The sequence below is a fragment of the Pieris rapae genome, chromosome 8, assembly GCF_905147795.1.
Source record: "Pieris rapae chromosome 8, ilPieRapa1.1, whole genome shotgun sequence".
Classification (NCBI taxonomy): Eukaryota; Metazoa; Arthropoda; class Insecta; order Lepidoptera; family Pieridae; genus Pieris; species Pieris rapae.
Genome location: NC_059516.1, coordinates 8,334,775 through 8,349,632, shown reverse-complemented (window position 1 = coordinate 8,349,632; position 14,858 = coordinate 8,334,775).

Below are 14,858 nucleotides of genomic sequence, written 5' to 3'. Positions count from 1 at the left end.
TCTATAAATAATTGGCAAATGATTTTCGAGTGTGTTGCGAATTACTAGAATGTTTCGGCCTTCATCGTCACATGACTGAGATTCATATTGATCCACTTTTCATATCTCAAATGCCCTACATTACTTATCATTCCAATCTTAGGAGGATTATTTGCTAATCTCGGTTCGCAATTTATTTAATTTGCGAAACTAGCTGTTAATTACTGTGAATAAATCTAATGTCTGGTACTGTGAAATCTTAACTATGTGTGAATGAGAATGAAGACGTAACCAGTATAGTTATTGTGAACGAATTAATAATTTTGCACTGAGCTAAATATATCAACAAAATATACGTCTACGTCTGGTATGAAAATTAAAACAGGGCCCTTCCTTGACCCTTCCTTCCCCAAATGTTGTCTTAATCAAACTAAAAAATGTATTCCATATCGGTAACCAAAGCCACATAGACTCTCTTGAAGTCTTGAACTCGACCTATTTTAGATTATGAATGAAATTTAAATTTGATTATTCATACATATTTACGACAGCTCTGGTGTAGTAAAATGTAAGCGCAGTCTGTAATAAACATACATATTTTTAATCAATCATCAATAATGTTTAGTTAATAGATTTTCATAACATATTTCGATTTTTAGAGTCTAATTCATCTTATTTATGAAAGTATTTTTTATTATGCAACAAGGGGAAAACGGGACCACCTATTGTTAAGTTCTTCATGCCCTTAGATGCTCATATCTGAGGGCTAGCAAGTGCGTTAGCGGCCTTTATTTTTTTTGTAACAAACATTTATTATCTTCCCCTGCTTTTAATTTTCATTCACCTATAACCATTATTTCTTATAGAAGGGCCAGAAGCACCCACAAATGTAATCTTGTTGCATTTATTTCTCATTGACGTTGCCTCCTAAGGCATTGAGCGAGTCTAGTTTTTTGTGGAAATTGTGAAATCGGGTGAATTCGCGATTTTCGCGGTAGGTCACGGTATTAGCAATTAGATGAAATATACTTGACACAAAATTCTTATAAGGAAGTGCAACGGTCTAACTAAGCCTCACTGATTGAATTCTGTAATCTTCAGTTCGAATACTATGAAAAGGTGAAAAATAAGGTCGGCAAAAAATACTTTAAATTGTCGTAATAATTCATTTTCTTATTTAAAACTTATGGCGCACGGGACGGACACAGTTTTGTCTGTCATTGGTATGTTTTTTTCATAATCGCAGGTTACCTGCCGTAAATGCACACACAACTCGTTGTTAATGGAAATAACGTGATTGAAATATACAATAAACTAATATGTCACAATTTTTTTTTTCATATGATCCTAACAGCCATACATAAAGCTATACATAGTCTATGGACACCTATGTTAGTGGGTGTGTTGCCGGCCTGAAGTATAGAATGTACAAAACTTTCGTCGTTTTTTTTACGTGAATTTTATTTAACTATGTAAATAAAGTGTCGGTTTAAAATGCAGAACTAAACGAACCATATTTATAAAAATAGTATTTGAAATAATTAATTGGCTACTAGCGTTGTCTCTATATGGAATTGAAAATAGTACATTTCATTACAAGTGCGGAAAGCCTGTCATTGCAAAGAGTTCCGACGAATGTCTACCCGAGCCGAGGCGCAGCCGAAGGTGAGGGTTGACAGTCGGGACAAGTTGCAATGACGGTACCGCACGTGTACTGAACGACTATTTTTAATACAGTTGCGAAAAAATTAAGCAATTTAATTAAACTATTTGCTTTTATTCTCTTCTCTCTACGGAATAAATTCGTTGCACGTAGATATGTAGCGACTTATATGTTTCCGGTAAATTGTTCTCCAAAGTATTTTGTGCAATTATACTGCGTTCGGGTTGTATTCATTCAAATAAAATATCGTCGAAATTACTCATTTTGTGCAACAAATAACTCAACTCGAAAGAACATTTTTGGAAAATGGCGCCAACCGCAAAGAATATGAGCAAAGCTTGTTTTTTCTTTTCTTCACCCATTCTGGGTAGGCAAAGGGAACTTGGCCCATACAGCCAATTCTTCAGTAGACTATTTTTATTTAAAGAAAATCAAATCTAATTCAATGAATCCAATCATTAAATCCGATATTGAAACAAATAGTAGCTTCTTTTTAAAAATATTTGCATGAATCATAAAAACTTCTGTGATTTTTTTTAGTAAAAACTTCATGGTTAGTTTTTTCTTTTTAATATTTTTTTTTATTGATATGAAATAAAATAAACCTAACCTAACTTATTGAATCCAATTATTCGTAAACTTTTTAAAAATACGTATTTGCATATATTATAAAATTCTTTTTAATATTTTTTTAATTGATATGAAATGAAAAGAAACCTAACCGAACTTATTGAATCCAATTATTATAATACTTAGAAATCATATATCATAAAAACTTCTATGAATCTCTTTAATAAAACCTTCGTGGTGGGTTTTTTCTTTTTAATACACATTGTTTTGACAGTTGGCAAAGAAAACGCACGAGTGCGGGAATGGCAAAGAAAAAGCACGAGTGTGTAATAGCCCACTTTCCGAACGCTATACCTCCCTGCAATATGCCATTTTTTGAGCAACTGTATTAAAAAAATCTTTTCATATATATTTCTATGACCAAGTTAAGTCATCAATACATTGGCTCGTTATATTTTGTCACGTTAACAAATGCCTCACTAATTGTGGTTTTAATTATGCATTTACGTAATAAATATTTTGTAATTTTGTGAACCTAATACTGGGTACACTTCCCGTGAAATAACAAATAAAAAATACGAATGACTGTATTTGTCCTTGCTTCGAAATTACTCGCCAACTCACTATTAGACAGTATATGAATCGACTAGATCGTCACCATATTCTAGAGCTAGAAGACCAGCAGTAGATCTAGGCAGAAGATGAGTAGATGCTTCCAATGGGAAGTTACTCCACATGATAGTACCACGGAACAAATTCGCTCATAGCCTTAAAAAATAAAACTGTCCTAAAGGTGATTGAGGCATTCTACACGACGTTTGCCCTGGATGTCCATTTATAACAAGCGATTTTGGCCACTCCTATGATCTTAATTACCAAGGCAAACAATAGTCCCATTTATATCTTGATAATTTTATATTTCCGACACCAACCTTCTATTTGTATTTTTAGAGTTTTATAACGTAAAATGTACAAACATGTACATTGATTTATTATATATCCTTGTATGTATATAAGTGGACTTCGTTTCCGCGCTTAGACCTGGCTAAGTAAGCCAGCCTAACTCCTTCCAAAAGCACAGAAGCTTCCTGGGCACTACGCAGGCTTCACGAAGCGACCTCACTGTTCCGAGGATTTCTGTACGTTTATTAGCCACAGCCTCCCATTCCAGAACTACGTGGGTGACTGATGCCTCTTTATATCCTTATTTTATACTTTAAAAATGAAGTAAAAGTTTGAATAAAGTAAAGAATTTATTTTGCCTAAAGTAAGAATTATTAGCTCCACTTACGTAACTAAATGCAAATCGGTGGACAATTTTCTAACTAGGTGACTACTTGCTAATATAAAATGAGTCTTGTGTCATTCGTTAAACGATATAAATTTCTGTAAGTATATTTTCCTTTATGTCCAGTCCTCCACACCTTTGTATGTAATAATTGTTTTGGTTATAAGGAATGCAACTAGTTTTCTATTTCGACATACAGGCCCTTATAATAGACAACCTACTAGAATTCACTCACAGTTAATAAATATGGTTAACAATATATATAAATGGTAGATTTAATTTCAAGGTTTTACTTTCTTGCGAAAACTAAATGCTGGCAAACCTCAAAACTTTTAAAAACAAAATCAACAAGTTGTAGTATATACAGGCCAAAGATAATGGCAGCTTTCTCTAAATTATCTAAAAGTAAGGGACTGCTTTTATATACAGTAATACCCCGAAGTTACGCGATAGGTGGGGCTGAGCGCTATCCGCGTAAGTCAAATTCGCGTAAGTCGGGGTACAAATTTGCATATAAAGACATACAAAGTATGTTTAATTGGGACTGGAGACTAAATAAAACAATAATTTAGGAAATAATTAGTATCTCATTCTAGATAATATGACAAACTATATTAATAGAGTGTATAAACGCAATCCGAAGTTAGTTTGATGTAGAAGGTTTCATAAATTGTAATTACAAAGTCGTTTTCTTCTCCCGTATATCTCCTCGTAGCATCCTAGTAATTTTTTAATTCCATGTTTTGTAACAAAAATGCGCTCTTCATTGGAGTCTATGCTTTCCAAAATTGTTAACCCTTTTTCAATCGAACTCAGGGCTTCTGTCAAGTTTCCAACTGTCATTTGATCTTCCAATTGAACTGCATCCAAAGAATCATCATTGTTCATCATTGTGACTTGTTCACGCATTTGTGACCTCCTCATTGTGTGAATCCACAAGCTCTTGAACATCATCACTTTCCTACACAGTTTGCATCACTACACGTCTGTGCCTGTTGTAAACTGAACGAATAATAATGCGGGCGGGGGGAGTCAGAAACAAACGCCGCCGCTTGACTTTAACTGCGCGGCGTTCAAACAAAAAACGAATAGACGAGAAAATTAAATCGCGTAACTCCGAATTCGCGTAAGTCGAGGTAGCGTAAGTCGGGGTATTACTGTATACATAAACTTACTCTGTATTTTGGCTCTGTGTAAGTATTATTGGATAATATAAAATATCTTTTAATAAATTACGAAAGCCCTTATTTATTAGCCCAGATCGTAATACTAAATGATGTCTCAATATTAGATACAATCATAGATAAATAAAAAACTTTTAAAGATTTAATTAAAGCTTCAAAAGCTTTTTTATTAAAGTGCGTATTTATTAAACAAAAATAATGAAAAAGCGTACTTCCGCTGTTTTTTTCTCACGTATTTAGGTTATCCGAATTTCGCGTTACATAATTCGCAAATGCCATAATTAGTCGAAAGTCAAATACAAAGCCAAACATGTTTATCTAAAGTACTAGCCTTGTTTCTTAATAGCTTTGATGTGAAGCGATGCGCCTTCCGTAACATTTCTCCTTATTTGGAACACTGAATGTCTATTTGTTTTTATTTGAACGCTAACGGTCTAGTTACAAATTCTCACTTGCGGCAGATTATATAATACGGTTCTGTGGTTAGTATTTAGATCTAGCACCAAAATCTTATACAAAACATAATTGATGAAGAACTAGGACGATAGTTGATTCCAATTTTAAAAATATCAACCATAGATAAAACCTCAAAGCAGGAACGAACGAAACTCAACAACGCTCATTCAATACAACAATTTATTATTCGTGAAATTATGGTATCTTGATTATATTAAACATTGAGGTTAATTATTCAAATCAAAAAAAGTTTCGTTATACTGTGATTTTTTGGAATGTCTTTACCTATTTAGCTGGCGATTTTAATTAACCTTACCTTACCGTTAGTATAAGGCGTTGTCTGCTTTGGCTGATGATGCCTCTATCACACCACACAGGTTATTCCATGAGTTGGTGATAATATTAATAATTTAAATACAAGAATATGGTCCAAAATGTTATGTTTCTATATAAATTCGCATATTCTGCAACACATAATGGCATGCAAATTTGTCTGCATGCAGCGTCACGTCCCGATGCCGGAAAAACAAATACTTTTGTGAGCAGAATGTGTTATTTCGAGCGAAAACTGTAAATTTACGCGGTTTTTATTTTCTAAACTCTAACATTATTTCATATTTAGAACATAAACATTTACTTATTTAATCTCTGTACACAGGAACAATGTTTCAAACAAATGTAAAACATTTAGATAATTTCGCTGCACGATCCATAGACCATAAATAGCTAAATAATCTAAAGTATCAGATTAGTTTACTTAATCTATTACCAAATTTGGAAATGGAAATTCTAATAATGCATAACCCAATAAAAACAAAACCTAATTGAATTATTTGGTAAGAAGTATTGCTTTTAATTTACAGTTCACTGGCACCGCTAACAACCGTGAAAATTGGCATCATGTCATCTGACTTTTATTTGACGACTAGTTTATGCCCGCGAATTTAGTTCAGAGTTAGAAATTCAAAGATAGGCCAAAATATTATTTAAAATGTACCTTAGTATTAGTACCGCGATATTATTGTTGTTGATAAAATAATATTGCTTAATCTTTGAAATTGAGGTATTTCATTGGGATTAACGGTGTCAAACAAAAATTCCTTCTAAGCCAAGTTTATGAAGTCATAACTGCATAGCTGTGACCCTCATTTCTGACGTCGTGTGTTCAAATAACGGCTGAGCAATTATCACTAGCTAATTGTTTAAATTAATCCAAAGGCGAAGGAAAACATCGAGAGGAAACCGACATATCTTACACCCAGTAATCGATGCCATGACATGTGTCTGACATATGCCAACTTGTCTATTAAATAAAAATGATCGGAAAATCGGATGCAATCTGCGGGCCATAAAGGGTTGTATCACCACTGGATTATCCTTATACAATATACAAACACTTCGATCTCACTATTTTCTTATATTGAAGCAACATTTTCGGTAATTACAGTAACGGTTTGAATTGAGTTTTACAATGATGTACAAATCTCTTACGTAAATCTTATCTCAACATTATCAGATGTTTAATAGTGTTCTGCCGTAAAAGTTGAAAGAACAATTATTTTTGTATGCATAGTTAAATGTAAATTGTAATTCATGAACCGTAAGATTATCGTTGACTTCTTTTTAATTTTGGATTAACTTTGGAAATTGTTTGATGATTCTGTGTTACTTCTTATTTTACTTTTGTGGATTTGGTTGTTGCACTTTTATTCTTTAAAGGCCAGTATTAAATGTACTGCCAAAAGAACAACTTTTTTCATTGTTTTAGTTTTATTTACATCTGTTCTTAATTATAATTTTAAAAATAGTTTTAATTTAACAAATATTTATATTTAAAGATCTAGACTACATTGTGTCTTAGTCTTATTCTATTAACAATTCGACTACTTCATGCGCTAATTTGAAAGGAAAGTTTACAAACATGTCGACAAATTTTTATCATTGATATTTCCCTAAAAAAATCTGAACTTAGATCCGGGGTTTTACATAATATCTGCTATTACCTACATTAAACTCTATTAAGCTTACAAACAATACATAATATGTATAACAAATTACACATAAGCAGACACTAATCTCCAAGTAGGTACACATTATTAATTAAAGCTTTCTAAGCGACTCGTATGACGTTTAAATCAAAACATGGCAGTCAGTTTTAATTGGCTTATGAACCCACAGATTTCTTTAGCCAATGCACGATTATGGTGCAATTATAGCCTAAAATGTAGTGTCAGTATGATATGTCAAAATCTTCATGACGTAATTCTGGTATTTTACATATCATGATGGCTCAGGATATTTACGTGTCTATGACCCTATCATGAGTTTGACAAAGTATTAAACTTGGACACAAGTATGGTGTTTTGTAGATAATATATTTAAACTGAGGCTAACTGGGCTAACTTCATATAGATAACAAAATTTACACATATTAACGTCAAAAAAGAAATATACATGAAATGCTTCTAATTTTACATTTACTGCCAGTTCTCAAATCAAGAGTATAGAACGGAAGGGAAGAACTGGCAATAAAGTCACCGCCACTCTTTTTAGTCACCATGTGTTTTGATTTACTCAATGTTTGTAAGGAACTTCATCCATTAATTACACCATGTTCCACATGACGTCTTATGTAATTAATATATTGAAAACTGGTAGATCCCACCCCTACATAAATATAATTTCTGCATTTCATTGCATTATGAAATGATGATAAGAAAATGAAAAAATGCTAAGCATCCAGTAACTCTTTTGTCTCCCCCCCCTACCAACTCGATATCGGCGACTGCAGGAAACCAAGGAGGCCCCTCAGTATTCCGCGTAGTGAAGTATCCTACTTTGTGAAGGATGAAATGTGTGCACAAGTATGACAATTACACCAGCTACATGTATAAATAAAATTTATACGTCTTACCTCGTGACTTAAGTATATAAATCGACATAAATTACACCCAATAGGCAATAACTAATGAATTTCATTACTTTAAAAAACAATGTCAATGCCGTACACTTACACATGAAACACACTACAGGTAGATATTTTATGTATCACAGGTTATTGGTAATATTTTGCAGTTTCTATATCATTCCTATGTAATATACTAGAAGGAAAACGAAGAGGATGACAACGCAAGAGATGGGAGTCCGAACTCAAATTAACAGTAGCCTACAACTTGAGAAGAGTCGCAAAAGATAGAGCACAATGGAAGAGTTTTCGCAAGTGGCACACCGAACTCCCGAGATATACTGTAGTGAAAATATATTAAAGATCACATATCACAGAGTTTCTGATCATAAAATAAAAAAAAAGTTTATTATGGAACATAAGATAGACAGGTATCTTATGTTCCATATATTATTGTAATTTGAACCTGTAGGCATCCCTAATCATCCGCAAAGAAGACAGAGGGTGTAGGCAGAGAGAAAAAGCCGACCTAAAAAACTCTCGGTACTGTATAATAAAGGCTATATTATTACGATTATTATTATTTTATTACACAGAACGTGATAATTACTCGTTAAGCAAATTAACAGTGAACCTTCAAATAAGCCATCGGGAGTCTTTGAACAATCTGCATGGTCTTGGATAAAGTCTATATCCCCCAACTGAATATAAGAATGCGCTATTTATTATTTGTTTCATTACAGAAAGGCGTACCAATAGCCTATTTCAAAATTCGGCTATAAAATGTAATATTGAAACGTTTGGATCCATACAAGCAATATTATCGCCAATTTAAAACAGTATTTATTCATTTTAAATGACTTAGATTTCTCTAGTGTTTATTATTCAAAATACTATTATGTCATAGATATTCGATCATTTCCATTCAATTAAAACAACTACGATTTAATAACGAACGAGTGCTTGAACAATTTCGTTTGCACTAATCCAATCTGTATGAAATGAACGAAATTGATTTATGATACAAGACCCGTTCCCGAATGACGACATATCGATAAGACTCGATGTAAGCTGGCTAATACAGATCGACCTCGGTCTACATTCCGACAGCATCGTGTGTTACCCATTTGAATTTAATTTCCCAAGGCCATCGTATACCACCTAACAATGATTTACTCCTATTTAAGCTAATTACAACCAGATCCAGAACCACAGAGGATTGAAAAAATTTCCATGTTGCTAAATCCGATGTGATTATTAAATATGTACGTGAACGCTTAGCTCTGTATAACTGAGGGATTAATAGTTGATTAATTTCGCCATAGAAAGCTAATAACTTAGCTTACACTTACTTGTAAACTACTACAACTTTTTAAAATCTTAGCTGCCCCTATCAAGACGACACTTATCGCCAAGTGTGGTTCCCATAATAAGTTTAATAGAATTCATTTTTTAAGCCTACTGCTTCTAGCGCTAAGTAAAAAGTATGAGTCGTTTAAGTAAAATAAAACAAAAATTAAATAAATAATTTTATAAATATAAAGTAATAAAAATAACCAAACCTACCCTACCTACTTATATTCAAAACTACATAGTATATTCAAAACTAAACTAAATCTTATGATAACGTGGGCGCCATGCGAATTTTTGATATTATCCTACCAAATCCTTTTATCTACCAAATAATTGAAGATTTTCACCAGATAAAATGCATCCATGATGTATGATATGTGCTTCAGCTTTTGTGTGGTACACAGGTGTTTTCAGAATCCCATAAAATGTTACACAAATTCTAAAATCATAAAACTCGATCAAAGAACCCCTCTCATACACAAACACCAAAATATTGTTAACCTGTGTACTCTGAATCATTCCCTTATTATATTTTCGTTTAAAAATCACAATCGTATGAAATAATTTCGAATTTCGAATGACACCCACTTAGCTTTGCAGGTTTTCCCTAATCGTTTCCCTCTAAAGAGAGAAAAAGAAAAACACAAATTATTTCTGTTTAAAATGACGTGGAACTTCTAAAATAACGTGCATGGATCGAGTTAACACCTATGTTATGAACATTCATTTTTAGTCACATTCATCATAGTCAGATTCAACAACGCCGAAGGTCTCAAACGTCAACAAATTGTTATTTATATTTCCTTTGTAAAAGATCAACTATGAGCAGAAATTTCGTAATACAACCAGTTTAGTTTGGTATTTGCCGCACTTAAATACATATGATTATAATTAATAAATTTGTAATAATTTTCTTAATCAATAAAAGCGGTGTTTGAAAGGTGTAATCATTGAACGCTCCAAGCGTTATAAGACTTGAGCAAGATCTCTTTCGAGAGAAAATTAATTTACAGATTCATTCAATTGTTTACTCTTAACCGTTTAAATAATTGTTTGATGCAGGAAACATATAACATGGGATGTAACTGTTCATATTTCCAATACTGGAATCTGGAACCTCATATGTAAAACTGTATTATTACCAGTAGGTACACAACATTATTTGTCATTAAAACAAATGTACTTTGGGGTTGAATAAATTAGAAACAATACGGGATTATAGGTGGCCTTCTTTCTACCTAAAGTCTTCCAGCATTTCGAATTTTCTTCCAGAATCTGCATCTTTGTACCTAAGCGAAGGTGAAGGCCAAGGTTATATGCGACATCAAGGGCAGGACCTGTCTGTTGCACAGGGCCCCGTAAGCAAAGAAGTTGCACCTACTGAATGCTGTCTCCGACACCAACAACATTTTTTTTATGTTCTCAGAGTGGGATTACATAACAATATTGGTTATCGTATGTATTATGTTTTATTTCATTACACATTATCGTACTGGCTTAGCACTGAAAGAACAGTGTATTTTTGTGAATAAATCAAACTCTCCACTGCTGATTATCTCTAGGTGAATCTAGAAGCTGGCAGATTATACTGCACAGACTACAGATTATGTACTACAGTATATATGCATACTCTATCTTCCGTATATGTTATTTCACCAACCAAACCAACCTAAGAAGAAGCTTTCAATGTATAGTGCGTTGTTATTCGACCTACTTTTACTTGAAACATAAGTTCAGAATGTTTAAAAATAATCATATGCTTAAGAAAACGAGCTCATGAATGTGATCTTGTTACTTAATGACCAGACAGAAATATCAACGAAATTATAAAGTATTTTAAAGGTTCAATTTTTCATTAAGACATGCATATTCGAAACTGTACAAAATGGTTAATGTTTTTTTTTAATCTACCCGTGTATAAACACTAAAATAAAAATAAATTAAATTATTATTAATTTCTCTTAACTTAATAGTCTCATCGAACAATTTAAAGTGAAATAGTATATATTTTTATACTTATTAGATACGATAGAACTACACAATAATACATTTACCGATAATTTGATAGATTATACTGTTACGGAAGCAAGAATATACATCTTTCGAACCATACTATACTGGTTTAGTATAAGTGTTAATAATTTTAGCAAAGAATAAAACATAATGTAAATATAGACAATATTTGTCGTCATATTTAATTAGTAAGGACAACGACCTCTTGTCTTTGTCAACAACAAATACAATGAATGTGCGTTTCGCATAAATTTCTGTCTTCATCATATTTTTATTCAAATACAATCAATTTAGGTTAGGTTAGATGAACATACATATATAACATATATGTAACAAACATACATAGAATTTATCTTTTGTATACATATTTACACATTTTAGCTTAAATCTTTAAACGATATAAAAAAAGGAAACGAATTGGAATCTCGGAATCGACTCCAACGATTTTCATGAAATTTAGTATACGGGGATTCGGTGGCGATGAATCGATCTAGCTAGAAATCATTTCTAGAATTTGTCATTTTATTCGTGTTTTATCTAATTATCAATTTAAACATAGAATTGCTCGTTTAAAGATGTTAGTCAAATAAAAACTTAAATATATCTAATAACTAACCTTAATATTTAATTAATAAAAAATATTATTAAAAGGGGACTCCTAGGCAAGGTTCCGAAGATACTAGCAGCGTTCCACCTTTGAATAGCTAGACTAATTCTTTGTGCGAGGTAATTATATTTCGATAATTATATTCATATTCCATCATTTTATTAGTATGAAATTCGTACTTAAATATAGTTTCATAAAAAAACAATTTATTAAAAAAAATACCGGTCATCCAGGTACTAGTTAGTAGTTACATATAGTCGGTCCACATTTGAGCGTTTCTTACGGCAAAACTGTTTTATCTTTTACTGATTTGATTTATTATTTAGTGTGTTAATTAAGCTTTTTCCTGTTCCGTTATAAATTTAAATCATTAAAAATAATGTGTAATAAATTTTACTTGGTAACTATCAATAAATACGTAACATTTATATGTCTGGTATTTCTTAACGATCTATTGCGATTTTTGTTTATATTAAGTAATTGACAGGTTCGAGATATCATACTATTTGAATATTATACAAATTTTATATAACAGTATTTAGTGCATGGAGCCGGTATCTAATTAAAATACTTTCTATTTTGTACACAAAACTTTAAGTTGCACTTCCTTCATCTAAAAGAAAACGCAATAATTGAGACCTGTATTCAAATGAGATGACAGTTTTATATGTATTAGTTTATTTTAATTATTTTTTTATTTATTTACTAATTTTATATACAAAAGAAAGTGTCACTATTCGCATATTAATATAAACTTTCATTCAAAACTTTGATATAAATTATACTTCTTTTGGGTTTTTTTTTTAATTTTAGAGATAAAACAGGACGTTTCATATAAAAAAGAGCTAAAATGAAAAGGGGCTTTACATACTGGAGCAAAATTGAAACACTATGACAAGCAAGAGGCCATAAAAGAGGTAGGTAATTTAAACGGTGGGCCGATGAAATCATGGAAATGGCTGGAAAGACTAAGACCTGAACGAGATATACAATAAAGGAAAATGGAGGACAATGGACAATGCCTGTAGGCACACAGAATCGGTTATCGTAGATTAAGAAAAACAATAGTTACGTACATAATGTATATATATTGTGTAACTCTGATACATATAAGGCTATAACTAAATAATACTTCTGTAACATCTTTCTACATTCATAATTATTTCTTTAATACGGATTGTTACCCTTAACTATTTTGCTAATGAGAGTCCGGAAACGAATGCTCAGTGTGTTATAAATAATCTTTAATCCTTACATCTTTTAAAAATAAGTCCCCTAGCCTCTAATTACTAATAGAACGTGATAAACTCAAAAAATACCGTACGATTTTTTGTACAATTTTCACCAACGGATACTGTGATTCATTCGGAAGATTTAAGTGTAAAATCAAGATAGTTTAATGTAAATTTACTGAAACATAACTCTAACTAATCCTTGTTAAATTATTTTTTTTAATATTATCGTTTGGGTACTTATAAGTATTTTATAATAAGCATTGCAACCAAAGTGCGATGCGATTTATTACATTTTCTCGTAACTGTATTTAATTTGGTTTGCACAATTCGTTTGTAAATCGAATGACAAATTACTATCGATTTGCTCACATAATCAATTGTGATGTCAACGTCATGGTTCACGATTCGATATTGATCTTATGAAATTTTGGGGCTAACGAACATAGATTTATTCTAGAATATTTTTGAATAAATACATCTTAACTGGAACTTTCTATTGTTTACACAGAGAAAGCCTTAGAGAGATTAGTTTGGGTTAGAACCTTTTTTGGTGACATAAATCAATTTTAATACACCATTAGATATCTTTATTTTAATAACATAATATAATATTTATTATTAAAACGGTTTTAATTTAGTGGTTGTGTAATGCTACTCAGCATATGGTCATTAATTAAATAACTGATATATTATTCTTTTTTATAGATGAAAAGGTAAATTCATATGTAGTTGGAACATTTTCTCCGAATACCTATTCTCTGTGTCATAGATTTCATTACAATAATAACTTAATAAAAACTCAAAAATTTCACAACAATTACCATTAAAAACTCAGATATGTTATATTTTTGTTGGTATAATATACAACAACTTACTATGTTATACTTAATATTCTATGGTTTGAATAATCCAAAAGCTATTCTTAATACTTAATAAGGTTCATTATAATGGAAAGGGTTATATGATACATTCAAAGTATGTAAACAATTTCACCTTCACACTTTAAAATGTGACATGCAATGACGTGGTTACAATTTTAATATCGGAATATTCTGACAATTCGTTAAGGCCTAGTCACTACATACTATAAAACAAAGTCGCTTTCTCTGTCCCTATGTCCATTTGTATGCTTAAATCTTTGAAACTACGCAACGGATTTTGATGCGGTTTTTTTTTAATAGAAAGAGTGATTCAAGAGAAAGGTTTATATAAAAAAATAAGATCCATTAAATAGTGGAAAAGTACTGTTATTTTTGAGGTTTCTAATGTCGTAAATAATTACAGATTTCCGCTTACATTGCAAACGCAGGCTGAACCCTACGAGTTTTATCAAAATAATGTACTAATTATTATTGTACACATTGAAAATGTCTACAGAAAAGTCCGTGATGGTATATGTCTATATAGTATATGTCGCGTATATTATAAGAGCTTTCCAGCGACGGAAATAACAATACATAATAAAAACCTGATTTCATTAGCATTGCACCCGTGCGAAGCTGGGGCGGGCCACTAGTATAAAATAAAGGATTACTTGAACGATGTTTAGAAAAAAATACGAAGCTGTTTTTCAGTACAAAATGTGGTTAAAAATGTTAACCCTAT